Raw genomic sequence first — 6,000 nt, 5'->3', positions numbered from 1 at the left:
GGTATACACAGATATGGTATGAAAGAGATTAAAATTTGGGGAAACCGTGCCCCCAACAAACTGGTTAGTGTACCCAATTCAATCAATATGCAACAACCTAAAAGGAGATCAAGGAAATGTGATTAAAGTATCAATTCTCTTTCAAAGAAGGAGAGACTTGGATGGAGAAAGAGCCACAACTTCTAGAGCAACATGTGTAAAGCAGAGAAATATCAAGTGCGAAATGGTTTCTGGGTAAGAAATATACTACAGGAGTGGGCTGAGAGTTAGTGTGGCTTCACAAAATGTCAAGCAAATTCTCATAGTCCAAGTTTTATAGGAGATCTGGGATAATTTGTTTTCATCAACAGCAAAAAAATTAGTCTTGGTTCACCGGCAGGAGATTTCGCAGTTGCCAGGGACAGCACAAGAAATGGGGTTCTTAACTCTTGGCGGAGGGGATGCGATAAATGTATCTTGGGCATTGGGCATGTGTGCGGAGGGGGTGAAGAGGTGAAGAGAGTTGGGGGTAAGATGGGAGGAGAGTGGTAATCAGAGAAGCGGACACGTTCAGGATGAAAAAGAGGACCTATGCAGGACGAAGAAGCAATTTAGCATCAGTGACATGACTGACTAAACTGTTATCCTTGTTTAAATTAAGCAAGGTATCCAGGGACTACAGCTGTTGTATTTATTTTGGTTGCATGTGATGTTACTTCCCGGCTTGACAACCCATCAGCCCCAAGGTGCAACTGGAAGGCTCTGGTCAGGCCATGGCTATACAGAGGAAACGCAGGCATCCCCTATAACCCGCCCCCACTCCAAAAGAATCAGAAAAGAGGGGGCAGGCGACTGACTGGGGGACTGCGGAGTGGGAGGGGAGAAGGCACTATATAGTGCGCAGGCAAGGTGGGCAGGGAGGAAGACCTGCCCTTCTTCCTTCTGCTATTTTCTCTTGGCCCACCCATATCTGAACTGCAAAGGTTTGAACTTTATGCCAGGAGACCCTAATCTTGTTAGTTAGGTTTCCAGTCAAATTAGTATTGATTCTAACGCCTCCATCTTGATTGTTGCTGTTGGAATTTCTGAGAGTCTAGCTGCGCCAGTTCTTCCTTTAGCTCTCCACACCCCCTTCCCTTTCCCTGAGACCCCGCCCTTTTCTCCCAGCCCAAACCACAAAAGGCCTGCTGTTCCAGCCCTAGCGTGGTGCCCCGCCCCCCCTCAAACGTCGCAGTGCTGCAGGGAAAGGAGGCGGGGCCAGGCAGGGGTGGGTTTCGTCCTTCCGCTCTACGGCCAATCGGTGAACTTCCCCCTGGGCGAGGAAGGGGGACCAGGGTGTAAAGACAGTCCAAGTATTTTTCCCTTTTTCTGCCACGTCCCAACCATTGACGTGAGCCCACTCCTCAGGTTCCGATTGGGTATGTGGATTTTTTCCTCAGAGGTCCTTTAAGCCTATTGGTCAACTCTGCTTTAGGGGCGGGGCTTGCGTTCCCTCCTCCTTCTCCTCTACCGCGGCGCAAGGGGCGGGACGCGCCGCGGCCGCTTCTGCTTCCGCCGCCGGCGCCGCCGCCGCCGCTGCCGCCGCCGCCGCCGCCGCCGCCAGCCGCTGCGCGTTCGGCGGGGGAGGAGTCGGAGGCGGAGAAGAAGGCGGTGGCGGCGGGTGGAGGTTCTAGCGCTGTTCTCGCTCCGGAGCCGCTGCACAGTTCGGTGAGGGGATTTGTTTGTTTGTTTTTTTAATAGGGCTTGTTTTCGTGTTGGGAAGGTGAGGGACAAGGCGAGGAAACTGCTGCCTTCACCTCCTCCGTTTCTTAATTTCTGTCCTCGAGAAGGAGTGGGGCCTGTCCCTGGCCCGCCGCGCCGGCCATGGTGGGTGGGGTTGATGGCTGGGAGAGGCCTTCTTCGCCTTCTGGGCCCTGTCCAGCCCGAACCTGGGGCCACGCTCGTGTCGGTGGCCGCAGCGCCCGCTGCCTCCGGCGATGGCATAGATTGGTATCGGGGTCTCCACCGGCCGCTCTTTCTCGCTGCCTCTTCTGCTGTCCTTGGTGCCTTGGCCAAGGACCCCGCTGCCTTTCTCCCTACAATCGCGACTGTTAGAAGAGTGTGTCCCCTACTAACACCTCTCACCCGCCCTCTCTGCCCATTTCCAGTCACCCTGTGTAGAGCTGATCCATCTTACGCCACAGGCCTGCATCAGCACCCCTTCCCCGAAAAACCTTCCGTTGCCGTCGCTCTACTGACTGTATTTGCATTTTTCCCGATTGTCACCGAGGCTCTGTCACGCAGACACCCTGTACAGACCATAACAATCGTTCTTCTCCCGATATTAGCACCATTCCATCAATGCTTCTCCCAGTTAGCGCTGTCAGGTCAGAGCCCGCCTCTGGCGGATGCACCTTCAATTTCGGCCTTCCTGAGATTACTGCTTGTTAATCATTTTGCGCACATTCAAAATGGTGAGTTTAAAGCCGCTCAGACCAAGTTGAAGAGGGGAGGAGGTAGTCTTTTTTACTGAGAGGAAGAATCTATTTAGGAGACTTAACCTCTCCAGGCATTGTTTTTTCTTCTTCTTCTTTTTTAACATACGCATAGGCACTGCTTTGAGTCTGCTGGTTCGGGGAAGTTTATGATTTTTTTAAAGGCTTAATATGTTGTTATTTTTATCATAACTGATAAGTTAAATTTCTTTACATTGGCAGCCACCTCTGGTGAAAACTATAGATCATTTGCAGAGTATGTAAATAAACATGAAGATAAACGTTTTAAAGATTTTTATAAACGTTTAAACTATTTTTTCCCATGTCCTCTGGAATTTATCACTTTTATATGAAATAACTTTAATTTTAAAAAATTAATTAGACATACGAACTAGATGTAAAATTCAGCAATACAGAAAATGAACTTTAAGTAAAATGTGAACATTTCCTTTCATCCCCCAGTCTCATTCCAGTGTCTAGAGTTAACAGTATTGTACTTTTCTCATGTACACTTTTAAACACATATGCGTACATGTAAAGTTGGGGGAGTTTGGTGGGGTATATCAAACACATTGGTATATCACTTGCTTTTTTCACTAAGTTACATACCTTGGCCATCTTTACTTGTTAAACCTAAGTCTCCCTGATACTTTTTAAAAGCTAAATGATATTTCCATAGCTTCAATGGGCTGTAATTTACTTAACCATTCCCTTACTGAAAGACATTTGAATTAATTACTTTTTCCTATCACAAATAATGCTTTATTTGAAGCCAACTTTTACATTTATTTGTTTTTAGTTACAAACTTTAAATCTTCTTAAATTTTAAGACTTCAGACAGTATGGAAGACTGTAAGGTAAAAAGTGTACCTCCCACTTCCCCTTCTAGTTCTACCTTCATCCTAAGAGTCAGCTGTTCAGGAAACTTCCTCTTTATGTGATTATTTCTGGAGCATGGATTCCTAGAAATGGAATTGCTGGGTTAAAAAGAGAATGCATATTTAAAATTTTGATAACCATTTCTCCCTCCTTATTACTCTTTTCGAAGTTATTCTTGACTCTTATGCATTTCTTCTCCAAATGAACTTTCGACTCAACTTGTAAATTAAATTAAAAATCCTCAGGTATTTTGAATGAGGTTATATTGAAATTTTAGATTAATATGGGGCAAACTGACCTTCGTGATACTGAGTCTCTCCCCTCAGAAATATATGTGTGTATGGCATGTCTCTACATTTTATTCACACCTTGCTTAGGGAAAATTTTATAGTTTTATTCCCATATGTATGACATTCCTTCTTAGTATTCCTAGCTATTTTATGATTTGATAGCTCTGGTGGATGGAAACTTTCTAGTAACATTTTTTCTCTTTTTTTCCCCCTACAGTTACACGAAAGCTTTCGAATTTTTTTCTGCTTATCATGTATCTAATCACTTTATTGAGTTGTTTATCTGAAAATACAGTTTTGTGGCTTTCTTTTAAATTTTATAATTTGTGTGTTTTCCTCATTGCTTTGTCTATTATACGTTTTATATAATGTTAAATAATAGCAGTGATAGTTCAACTTGGTGTTGTTTCAGACTTTAAGGGGATTGTTTCTGATGTTTTAGCCATCAGTTATGATGTTTGCTGAAGCTTTCTGATAAATGGAGAGTATAATAGGTTAAAATGTGTTCTTGTATTCTTAGCTTTCCAAGATGATTTTATTGTTGTTTTTCATTTCTGATGACATTTTAAAAAACCATAAATGGGTATTGAATTTTATTGATGTTTTTGATATCTTTTGAGTGGTCGTATAGGGGCATCACCAGTATTCCCTGGTTAATATTTTCCCAAGAGAGCTCTTTTTTAAAGAATCAACTTTATTGAGGATAATTTACATACAATAAAATGTACAGCTCGGTGTGTTTTGGCATGTATACACCTATGTGTCCACTACCACAATCAAGAGTAGAATATTTTCATTACCACAGTAAAGATACAGAATATTTCTGTCATCCCCAAAAGTTCCATTCTGCCCTTTTGCAGTAAGTCACATTTTCACCCTCAGCTCTAGGAAACAGTTTGTCCTCTTTTTCTCACTATAAATGGGTTTCATTTGTTCTAGAATTTTATATAAACAGAATTATGTAATATGTATTCTTTTGCATCCATGTTTTTTTCTTTCACTGTGATGTTTTTGAAGATAATCCATATGTTTGTATGTTTAGCTGGTTCACCACTTTTTTTTGATGAGTAGTAGTTTATGGTATTGATTTACCACAATTATTGACCATTTCACCTATATATGGATATTTGGATTGTCTCCAGTTTGGGGCTGTTATTAGTAAAGCCGCTATGAACATTCATTCATGAGTTATTGTGTGAACATATGTTTTCATTTCTCTTGGATAAATACTTAGAAATGGATTTGTTGGGTTGTATTGTAAACAAATGTTTAATTATAAGAACCTGCCAAACTGTTTACCATTTTACAGTTCTAGTTGCTCTACATTCTCATCAACACTTGGTTGTTTTATTTTTTTTAATTTTAGCCCTTCTAGTGGATATGTGGTAGTATGACACTGTATTTTAAATTTGTATTTATGTTGATGATTAATGATATTGAGAATTTGTTCACGTGTTACGGGTCATTTGTATGTCTTCCTTTGTGAAGTACGTGTTCAAATCTTTTGCCCATTTTTAAACATTGAGTTGTTTGTCTTACTGAGTTGGAGGAATTCTTTATACATTTTTCTATACAAGTCCTTTGACCCACACAGATGCATATACAGAGAGTGCAGTCTGAAGCTTACCTTTTCATTTTCCTGTTTAAAATAGAGGGGCTTTTAATTTTGACTAAATTCACTTTGTCAGTTTTTCCTTTTATGATTTGTGTTTCTGTGTTCTGTTTGCTCAGTGCAAAGTTACGCATATTTCCTCTTACGTTTTCTTCTACAAATGTTATAGTTTTTATGTCAAGGTGTATCATCTATTTTGAGTTAATTTTTGTATATGGTGTGAGGTAAGGGTCAAGTTTATTTTCCCAATTCTAGCACCATTTTTGGGGAACACTTTCCTTTCCGACATTGAATTAACTTAGTCAAAAATCAATTGACCGTGTATGTGAGTCTGTTTCTGGACTGTCCCCTTGATCTTTGTATCTGTCATTTTGCCAATGCTACATTGTCATGATTATTGTTGCTTTATAGTAAGTTTTAAAATCAGGTAATGTAAGTCCTTCAGCTTTATTTTTTTCCAAAATCATTCTGGCTATTCTAGTTCTTTTGCTTTTCCATAAATTTTTTTAGAAATGACTTGTTGGTTTCTACAAAGAGTACTGAGGGGATGTTAATTTAGATTATATTGAATGCATGGATCCATTTGGGAAGAATTGACATCTTAATATTGAGTCTTCCCATCAGTGAACACACGATATCTCCATCTATTTTGTTTTAATCAAAGATCTTCATTTCCCATCATTAGCACTTTATAGTTTCAACATACAGATGATGTTGTTCATATTTTGTCAGATTTATATCCAAGTATTTCATCACTTCGGATAGT

General features: G+C 40.8%; 1 protein-coding gene across 3 annotated transcripts in view; it reads left to right on the top strand.

Moving 5' to 3' along the window:
* Positions 1–1,527: 1,527 nt before the first annotated feature.
* PJA2 (praja ring finger ubiquitin ligase 2) overlaps positions 1,528–6,000 on the top strand; it is an 86,401-nt gene continuing 81,928 nt past the window's right edge. Inside the window, exon 1 of one of the 3 annotated variants that reach the window (XM_007192083.2) lies at positions 1,528–1,686. The gene's annotated coding sequence lies outside the window, so the exon portion shown is untranslated. The remainder of the gene's footprint in view (positions 1,687–6,000) is intronic. The other 2 variants (XM_007192084.3, XM_057540332.1) reach the window with 2 other exon arrangements.

This window comes from Balaenoptera acutorostrata, chromosome 2, assembly GCF_949987535.1.
Source record: "Balaenoptera acutorostrata chromosome 2, mBalAcu1.1, whole genome shotgun sequence".
Classification (NCBI taxonomy): domain Eukaryota; kingdom Metazoa; phylum Chordata; class Mammalia; order Artiodactyla; family Balaenopteridae; genus Balaenoptera; species Balaenoptera acutorostrata.
This window is presented reverse-complemented; position numbering and strand designations above follow the sequence as displayed.